Source organism: Vipera berus (genome assembly GCF_964194415.1).
Source record: "Vipera berus genome assembly, chromosome: 4".
In the NCBI taxonomy this organism is placed as follows: domain Eukaryota; kingdom Metazoa; phylum Chordata; class Lepidosauria; order Squamata; family Viperidae; genus Vipera; species Vipera berus.
In genome coordinates this window covers 27,971,500-27,982,645 of record NC_138206.1, presented here as the reverse complement: position 1 = coordinate 27,982,645, position 11,146 = coordinate 27,971,500, and positions in this window count along the sequence as shown.

Genomic DNA, 11,146 nt, shown 5'->3' with positions numbered 1-11,146 from the left:
GTCTTGTGACATCATCAAGGAATCCTTATGCTCTTTGTGGCATCAACTGAACTTGCCTCCTGAGTCTGGAGACTTGCCAGACTAAGCAATACTTGTTTTCTGACACCCAGCAGAGTGTAGATTTACATGTGTATTAAAACGATGCAATCCTCACCTAGTTTATATATGGAAGATTTAGTGATGAAGTTCTGTGGGGGAATTGCCTGTAGCTGTACATTGAGTGACAGGCAGAGATGAAAAATGAACTTGAGCTCTGGCTTTCAGAGCATGAACTGCCCGCTAGATACATGTCATTCACTGAATATATGTGATAGTGCAGCCAATAATACAAGTCAGTAGCACTAAGCATTCAGACCAAGGACATAAGAGGTAAGTCTTCTCCTCTTAGTTAATAGTAACATATTCTATGATTTTATAGCAGTGATACTGAGTTCTCCACTGTAACATTACCCTTCTCTATAATTTAATTTCTTTAAAATTAGAATAATTGTTCTAAACATTTCCTACTAAGTGAATGCAAAACTTTCATTACCAATGTTTCATTATAATCCAGGATAGTCTAAATTTCATTATATTCTGACTTCAAGACAACTGACCCCTGACCCCAACTCCAAAGGAGAGGTTTGTGGTCCACTGAGGAACATAAAGGGGTACATATAGGGAAAGGCTGGCAAAGACTACACTTTTTTACTTCTTATCAAAATTACATGTTCATGAGGTGTAAAGAAGTTGTTTTGGGATGACATATAAAAAAGCTTTTGCAATAAGACAAAAAGGTGATATTCTAACACTTGTGATTTGCCTCTACGTAGTCCAAAATATACTGACTCTGATTATGACTGAAATACCATGAATCACTTCCGGTTCCAGAAGATTTACTTACAACAAACTGCACTTGAAACATCTAGCTAGGCATGGTCTAAATTAAAATGGAACACTGAGGCGTTCACCAAAATATCTTGCTCCCAAGGCCCATCCTTAAAAAAAACCAAAACATTTTTATCTTAAATTTCACCAGTTTGCAAGTATGTAAGCATATAGTGATAATCCTAGTATAGTGGGGGGGGGGACAACCAAAAAGAAAGGTGACTGAAGGAAAAAGCTGGTGACAAAGAGGCTGTGAAATTTTGAAGGAAAAAAATTAACATTATTTGGAACCCTCCAATTGATTTACAGGGATTTATATTTTTGCAGAGCATACAGGATTTGTGAAAATAGAACCAAGCACATTGACAATATCTATGGAAAGATGCTTAGCACCCCAAAAAAGCAAATAAAGCATGTTAAGAAAGTTACATGCTCTGGTAGCAAACCTGCATTTCTGAGGGGGTTTTTTTCCTCACGGTTGGAAAGAAGGCAGTCTTTTTGACTAGGCAGTATACCAATAGTATAAGTAACTAAGTAAACAAATAAATGTAGCTGAAACAGCCTAGGGTTACCAATCTACTAATTGGGAAAATGGAGCAGGGACAAAGCAGGAGTTCCTTGCTTGCTATTTCAATTTATAATATCTTTAAGAGTCACTATTATAATCACTATAATCAGTGCTTTTTTTGTAAAAAAAAAAGGTGCCAGAACTCACACGTCATACAACCCGACTTGCCTACCCTACAAGGTTCCATCCAAAAAAGGTGCCGGAACTCCATTCTGAGCGTTCTATGAGAAAAAAAAGCCCTGACTATAATACAATATGCAGAATCAATATTTCTGGAGTTGCAGCTCCAATAATTTACCTGTTAAAAAGAAACATCTAGAGTTCTTACAAAGGCATGAAGCCCTCCTAAACTCTTCTGTAAAGTAGATCAATATCTGGAAAACCTTGTCTCCTCTTCCCCATCTTTCCTATTCCTCACACCATCTCTTTTTATTTATCCACAAATAGAGAACTAGAAGGTTACACAAATAGAGAACTAGAAGGAGGTATGGTAAAAAAAAATCCTCCTTTCCTTCCATCTTTTTCATTGTGATGTTCTCTATAGTATATCAAGCTTATGATGTCTGGGAATCTGAAGCCTTCAAAAAGGCTATTACAATAATAGTGGTCCTTGAAACTATTTTAATTCTCAAGGATCATTGCTCTCTCTCTCTCTCTCTCTTGGTGAGCTATGAAGTTTATCTGGGTAAAAAAAAAAAGATAGAAAAGTATTTTTTCCTTATGCTCTCTTAAAAGTGAACGGTTGACAAGACTAGGGGCCTGCAAGTTGGTGGGAAGATTTTGTTTCTAAACTCCCTCTCATTGTTTTGGGCAATGAAATATGTTTCTCAAGTAAAACAAAAACAAAACAATTCATATTCCACTGTAAAAAGCTGAATGTGTCCCATCCATCCCTACCTGGCACACAAAGATCACGCTAACTTATCCATAACATAGAGTATTATAGATTTGTGTCAAACTCTGCTGTTAGATTCTAATTTTTGAACCATTTCTTTATAGTATAATCATGCTGCATATTCAGACATGTCTTATTTTACTTATTTATTTATATGCTGAGTTTCTAAATACATTTTTTCAATAGCTAGAAGAAAAGGAACTATTGACGGGATTTGGGATTAATTTCAAATGCAATTAATCCCATATCTGGAATGAGGTTCAAGAAGAAACATTATCTCAAATCATTTGGCAGGTGATAGTGAGCAAGGCTCTTATTGTATAGCAGTGACAGACTCATTTTCTTGAGCCATCTGGAATTTTATTAAATTCATTGCGGCATGCCTGCAAAGAAAAAAAAAACACCCTCACTTTTTTTCAAACCAGAAAGTTAAACTACATATTTTTCAGGCTTTTAAATGCCATCTGCTTTACCAATCATGAGGCAATATTATTTTTGAATCAACTGATATTTAAAGATTTCAGTCGTTGTATGTTCTGTTACATTACCAGATGTTGGTTCTAATCCACTTGGAAACAGACTGAGCTCTGTGCTTATCAGCTGATTCCACTGTTGCATATGGATACATCATCAAGTCCTGGATCCTCTTGCACCAGTTACATCTTTCTTACAAATGGCATATGTCCGGGTCAGAAGTGGTAAAGGAGGGGAAAAAATATTTCACAACAGAAAGAATATGCTTACTTCATGATAGGATAATGCCAGTGATGTAATGCTTTTATACTTTATAAGGGAGGAAGAGATATTTTTATTTAGTGTTTTGGTGTGAAAGTATGTTAATCTTAGTAGCCAATAGATGAGCACCCATTGGCTGCCAGCCAGCAAAGACTGCATTATTCTAACTTCTTGGGAGTGGTAAATTATGATTTTCTAATAATTCTCTAAGAGAACTATAGAACTTTAAAAGAAGAAATGATTTCCATTCCTATACTGTCTGTGCAACTATTCAAGCCTTGATCTCCTTTCAAGAATAAAATGAGAAGACTTGTGCAAAATAAACTGTAGTCTTTGAGACCTTGGAAAAAGTACAAAGAGCAACTAAAACAATTAAAGGCCTATAGACTAAAACATATGAAGTTTGGCTAGTCTAGAGAAAAGAAGGGCTGGGGGGGGGAGGCATGATTGCAGTATTCCATTATTTGAGAGACTGCCATAATGAGGAGGTGATCAATTTATTTTCCAAAGCACCAGAGGGCAGGACAAGAAATAATGGATGGAAACTAATTAAAGAGAGAAGCAATCTGGAATTAAGGAGAAACTTCCTAACAGTGAGGATAATTAACCAGTTGAAAAGCTTGCCTTCAGATGTTGTAGGTGCTCCATCACTAGAGGCTTTTAAGAAGAGACTGGACAGTCACTTGTCTGAAATAGTATAGGGTCTTCTGCTTGAGCAGGGGGCTGGACTAGAAGACCTCCAACGTCCCTTACAGCTCTATTCTGATTCTGATTCATCAAGAAGTTCTCTATATCTAGTGAAAAATAAAAATGAAAAGGGGAAACTGAATCCAGAAAAAAATGAAATCAGAATAATAAAGAAATAATCAGAGGAAGTAAGATAAGATCATGGAGGGTAAAGAATCTTATTGCACAAGTAACTACCAGAAGAAAACAATTTAAGAGGAATTGACATAAATAGAAGTGGATAATTATGGATGGATCTAAAGAAAATAATGAGAGGAAAAATAGTAAAAGCTAAAAGGTTGAAAAGCAAGGGAAATCAGGGAAAAGAAATATATGCTATATTTTTAGTAGGGCATTTTTTAAAAATATATCATAAGTTGATAATGATAATGGAAGTTGAGAATGCTCTGTTAAAATAATTGGAAAATCAGTCTCTTATTGCCGTAAATTGATTGGTTTTGAGACAACGAGCTCAAAACCATGTAAGAAAACCAAGCAACACTTAACAATACTAATGAAATCTATATCCTCTTTTCAAAACTGGACCATGTTACATTAGTAATTGCAATGAATATTGGAGTATTGTGTCCTACAGCACAACCATGTGGTAAATCTATTTTCATTGGGTTACTCTCAAACAGAAAGTTGTCAACTCCCTGAAGGAAGGAGTAATAATAAATATAAATTATGAAACATTTTTAATTTAAAAAATTATCAAGCGAGTAGTCTTAATTATTTGGATTCTAAGGATGATAAGCACAATAGTGATGGTAATAAAAACAAATAAAAGACTGTGATCCTTGTAACTTGTTTATTTTTAAAGGAATTAAGACAACATCATATGTCTAGAGAGCTGTTTGTGGTCATTAACTTATAAATGTAGAAGACCATAGTAATTAGAGAAGGCATTTTGGCATTATGAAGGATATGAAAATGAAGATGCAAAATGTAGTAGGTAATCAGAGAACCAAACATAGAAGGGAGCCAGATTACTGGATGGAAGAAAATAGAGAATCTAAGTGGAAAATATTGAAATCATTTAGGTAGAGGAAAACTAATTCAAGAGTATTTGAACTGTGGGGACTTCCGGTGGCGGCGCGGCGCCGAAGATAGCCGTTTCGGGCTGTCCGCTTCACAGCTGAGTTTTTCCACCTAAAACAGCGCCGATCAGCTGTTTAGGTTGATTTGAAGCCCCCTCCTCGGGAGAAGAGGAGGGGGTGAGGCCACAGGTAGGGGTTGAGTTCTCCGGGGCCGCCTGAGCTGAAAGCTTGGGCGGCTGAAGGATTGAACTCCCCCGTAGCCTGGGTTGCTCCCAGCTGTTTAGCGTCTCTGCTCCGGGATTTTTGGAGTGGAGCCAGGCGTTTGCGACCACCCCTGCCAGAAGGAAAGACTATGGAGTAAAAGGAGCAGGCAGAGCGGTACAGGAGGCTCAGGTGAAGAGGACTTTTATTCTTACTCTTTAGCTTGATGGACTTTTTAAACTTAAAGTGAAAGTGCGCAACAAGTGAAAGTGAAGAAAGATGGCGGCTAAATCTTCCTCTAAAGTTCTTCGGAGTGCAGGAACTTCTCCGGTGCAACAGACATCGTTGCAAGCTCTGCTTCCTCCTGCACCTCCTGTGGCATTGACGGTTAAGGATTTACAAGACGCCTTTGCAAGGCAATCCCAGGTAATTTCAGAAATGTTGGATGATAAGGTGGTAAAGTTGGAGGAGAGAATGGAGAAATTGGAGGAGAGGATGGAAGAGAAGCTTAACGAGAAGTTTAGTGCAATGAGGGTAGACATCTTGTCTACAGTGGAAAGCGTGGCTGAATGTGTGCAATGTTTGGAAGAAAAAATGGAGGATCTTAGTCAAAAGAACACTATATTAGAAGTAAAGGTACTGGAGAATGAAAATTTAAGGGACAAAATGGACGGAGAATTGAGTCTTGTTCAGTATCATTAGATGCAGTATGCTATAAGAATCAGGGGCTTAAAAGAGAATCCTAAAGAAGACCTAAAGCAGCTGATTTCTGAGGCTTTGGAAGCAGTATTGGGCCAGCCAGCATCTGAAATAGAGGGATGTATGGATAAAGCTTTTCGTGTAAACTCATGGATTGCAAGGCAGAGGAAGCTACCTAGAGATGTGGTGGTCTATTTTACAAAGAGAGCAACTAGAGATGAAGTTATTCAAGCTGCTTATGATACTAAAGTTGTGGTTGCTGAGCAAGAAGTCTTGGTTCTAAAAGAAATTCCTCCAAAGATTTTAAGGAGAAGGAAGGATTTTGCATTCCTCGTACAGGAACTTAAGCAACGTGATATCAAGTTTAGATGGGAGATTCCAGTTGGACTGGTGGTGATGTACGAAGGTAAAAGATACCGTCTGGTTACTGTGACTCAGGCGCGTGATTTTTATAACAATGTTTTAAAAGCAACCCCACTATCACTCCTGGAAGCAGCAAAGGGATCTGGAGAGGGAAAACCTCAAGAGGCTGACGAGGGACAAACAGAGGAGAATGGTGCTGGAGGGGATCAAACTACAGCTTCATTGGTGGCTGCTGGAGAGCAGAGGTTGACGCGCGCCGCTGTAAAACGAGCAAGACAAGTACAAGAGCAAGACCAGCAGAAGTTTATGGAATTCTCAAAGCGTACTTATAGTGAAGCTGTGGGAGGAGCGCGGCCCAAAGAAAATATAGGGGCTATTAAAGATGTGCTTCAAAAGCTTCGGGATGCCACGCATGGCGACTAAATTCCTAACCTGGAATGTCAATGGATTAAATTCACCACAGAAGAGAAAGAAAGTTTTTCAATATTTAAAACAATTTAAGATTGATGTTATATGTTTGCAAGAAACGCATATTAGGGTTATGGACCAAAAGTATTTATCAAACTCAAGGTTGGGCACGCAATTTGTTGCTTCTGCGATGAATAAGAAAAATGGAGTGGTTGTCTACGTTAAAAGTACTCTAACAGCGGAATTAATTGAAGCAGATACGCAAGGAAGATATGTTATGATAGATTTGTTGTTAGAAGGTAAAAAAACGCTTTTAGTTGGACTGTATGCTCCTAATCAACAACAAGCGGATTTTTTTAGTTCACTTCATACAAAGCTCACTCAATTGGATTATAAATCGTTTATTTTTATGGGGGACTGGAATGGTGTATTGGATGTACAGATGGACAAGGCGGGTTCTTTTAAGCGTGCTCCGAGTCATGCCAGATTGCCTAAATCTTTTTTTGAAATGAAGGACGACTTGGAATTGAGAGATATCTGGCGTGACATACACCTACGTGAAAAGGATTATACTTTTTTTTCTGACAGACATCAATCTTTTTCTAGGATTGATTTTATTTTGTTGACTAATGATTTTTTTCTAGGATTAAGAAGGTAAAGATTTGTGCAAGGACTATTTCGGATCACAGTCCAGTTTGGTTAGAGATCAATAAGGACAATAGGGATAGGCGTTCGTGGCGCGTAAATGAGAATTTGTTTAGAAATCAGAGAAATGTGGAAGAATGTAAGCAGCGGATGAAGGATTTTTTTGAAATTAATATGAATAAGGATACTTCTATGGACATGGTTTGGGATGCTAGCAAGGCCTATATGAGAGGGGTGTTGATATATATGAATAATAAATACAGACGTACTTTGGAAGCCAGAAGGAAAGAACTGGAGAATGAAATTAGGGAAAAAGAAAAGGTCTTAATTTTGAATCCATCGGATGTAAAGACTAAGGAAGTTATTAAGCTATTAAGAGGACAATTCGATAAATTGATGGCTGATCAAGTGGCAACCAACTTGCAGTTTGCTAGGCATAATACTTTTTGCAATGCTAATAAGCCAGGTAGATGGCTAGCTTATAGACTAAGGAAAAAGCAAAGGGCTTCTAATATAGATAAAATTGAACATAAGGGAAAGGTTGTGTTTCAACAGGATCTTATTAAGGAAGCCTTTGTGGATTTTTATTCTAAATTATATGCTAAGGAAAAGATTAATGAAAAAGATATTGATGTATATTTGGAGAATGCTAGCATCCCGGTTCTTACGCAAGTACAAAAAGAGGAGATTAACCAGTTGATAACAGAAGAAGAAATTCTTATAGCAATTAAGGAATTGAAGCTGGATAAAGCGCCAGGTACGGATGGTTTGACTGCGGTTTACTATAAAAACTTACAAATGGAGTTGATAAAGCCGTTAAAGGAACTGTTTCAGACAATTCAGAGAGGGGGAAAGGTGCCTCCGTCTTGGAGAACTGCTTTTATCTCTTTGATTCCGAAGGAAGATCAAGATGCTACTCAAGTTAAAAATTATAGACCGATATCACTTCTAAATACAGTTTATAAAATATTTGCTAAGGTGTTGGCTAACAGACTGATGAGGGTTCTGCAACAGGTGATTCATGGGGATCAAACTGGGTTTATTAGTGGTAGGCAAATGAAAAATAATGTGAGGCATATAGTTGATGTGTTAGAGTTTTTGGAAAGGAACAACCAGATCCCTGCGGCGCTAATTTTCTTAGATGCTGAAAAAGCTTTTGATCAATTGAATTGGCAATTTTTGATGAAAGTTTTAGATAAAATGAATTTTGGGGATAAATTTTTTGCAACCAATTAGGGCATTATATCAAAAACAAACTGCCCGAATAATAGTTAACAATAGTTTGACTGAAGCATGTAATATTGAGAAAGGCACAAGACAAGGGTGTCCGTTATCACCTTTATTATTTGTTTTAACATTGGAGATATTATTCATAAAAATTCGGAACTCGGAAAAAATTAAGGGTATTCAAATTAGAGATCAGGATTATAGATTGAGGGCATTCGCAGACGATCTGGTTGTTACAGTGACCCAGCCAGAAAATTCTGTTGTGGACCTGATGGAGATAATAATGCAATATGGGAGGGTTTCTGGATTTAAAGTTAATGCACAAAAAACTAAAATTCTGGCCAAAAATATGACAGTATCGCAAAAGGCTCTTTTAGAAGGATTAACTGGATTTGAGATTGCTAAAAGGGTCAAATATTTGGGGGTGTTTTTGTCACCCTCTAATACAAAATTATATAAAAATAACTATGAAAAACTATGGGGTAAAATTCAAAAAGAAATGGAGAGTTGGGAAAAATTGCAATTGTCTTTGTTGGGAAGAATCGCAGCAGTGAAAATGAATGTCCTGCCTAAATTTTTATTCTTATTTCAAATGATACCGGTTCTTAAGAAAGATTCTAATTTGGAAGAATGGCAACGGGGTATCAATAAATTTGTTTGGGCAGGGAAAAGGCCACGAGTTAAACTTAAGATTATGCAGGATACTCGTGAAAGAGGTGGTCTTAAAATGCCCAATCTTAAATTATATTATGAAGCTGCTGCGTTAGCAGGGATAAGTGATTGGATTAATTTGACACAAGAGAGATTATTAAATCTTGAGGGCCACGACTTGTTATTTGGCTGGCATGCGTATTTGTTGTATGATAAGAAGGTAGATAATGTATTTAAAGTGCATATTTTAAGACAGGCATTGTTGAGAGTTTGGAAGAAGTATAGATACAAGTTAGACTGTAAGATACCATTGTGGGCAATTCCAAAACACGCAATAGAAAACATAAATGTTGGTTTCAAACATGACGTGACTACGTATAAGGAGATTTTAAGCTTGGAAAGAAGTGTATGGTGTTTAAAATCGTATAATTTCTTGCGAGATGAGAAGATTGTTCAAACCTGGTTTCAATATACTCAATTACGGGCCAGGTGGAAAGAAGATCAGAAAACTGGTTTTGCAATGACTGATGAAAATTTGATAAAGCAAATTAGAAATCAGGGTCCAGCACATATCAAACGGATATATCTTGCATTGATAGAAATTGATTCAGAAACAGAATTGGTTAAAGACTGTATGATAAAATGGGCCCAGAACATCCAAGAAGTTATTACAATGGATACGTGGGAAAAGATCTGGGTGAGGAATGTAAAATTTACACAAGCTCAAAACTTAAGAGAGAACTTTTATAAAATGTTTTATAGATGGCATTTAGATCCTAAAAAGCTTGCAAGTATGTATCCGAATTATCAGCCAAAATGCTGGAGGTGTGGTGGTGAAGATGCAACATATTTTCACATATGGTGGACTTGTAAAAAGGTCAAGGCTTTTTGGATAAAAATTTGGTGGAATATGCAGAAGATCTTCAAGCAAAAGATAAAGTTTTGTCCGCAATTTTTTTTGTTGGGTATAATTACAGGTGCTACTGTTGTGGACACTAAGTTGATGTTAAATTTAGTTACAGCAGCAAGACTTTTAATAGGTCAGTATTGGAAGAAGGAGGAGCTGCCGACTATAGAAGAATGGACTTTAAAGGTTTCTGACCTGGCAGAAATGGCAAAGATTTCGGCTTATTTGAAAGATCATTCGCAAGAACGTTATATTATGGAGTGGGAAAAATGGATTGAATATATTCAGAAGAAATATGGGACTAAAAAGTTTCACTTAGCATTTGAATAAGTCTTCCTTTCTTTTTTTTTCTTTTTTCTTTCTTTTTATATGTAATATTAATATTGCTTGTAGTTATTTTATATGAGCTAGAGAGTGATAGATTTAAGAATTTATTGTTGGTAGCATATGGATGTTTATGATTGTTCTTTGTTTTTATACCCTGTACTTAGCTCTGGGAAGTCGGGGGGGGGAGGGGGGAAAGGGGGGGGAGGGGTAGGGAGGGATAGGTTGGGGAGGGGGAGGGGGGATTGTTAAAGATAAAATGTATTTTAAAACTTTTCAATAAAAAAAAGAGTATTTGAACTGTGAAGCACCACATATTCTTCTTTAGCCAGTATCTACTAATTGGTTGCTTAATCTTCATGAACCATAGAAAATGTGCTATTCTGTAGACCAGTGTGGATGAAGAGATCAGTAGAAGTCAAAGTCTATCACCTCCCAGCTTGGAACAGATTGTGTAATCATTTCTCTTCTCCATATTCATATTAAGAGCTCATTTGACATTGTGACCATCTTTTTTCAGACATAATTAACATTTTGTAGCCAAGCTGCTAAGAAGAACTAAAGCGGGCTAGTTTTAAAGATATTCCATTACTGATATCCAAAAAGTGTTATAATTTGTCTATATGAGTCTCTAAATACACTGTCATATATTTACAATTTTATCAGGAATGAATACTCCTGTGAAAATAGGGCAGGAATTTCTGGCACAGCCTCTGTTGTATTTGAGTGGCATCTGATTTTTCAGATCAGACAATAGCATACAATTGCTATAACTCTGTGTCTCTGGTGGCCTAAATAGACTGAAAGATATAGAATCTTGCTTCCTAGAAAAGAGTTGTTCAAAAAATAATCTCAGTAAAAAGGGTAGCATTTGTACCTTCATTGAAGTC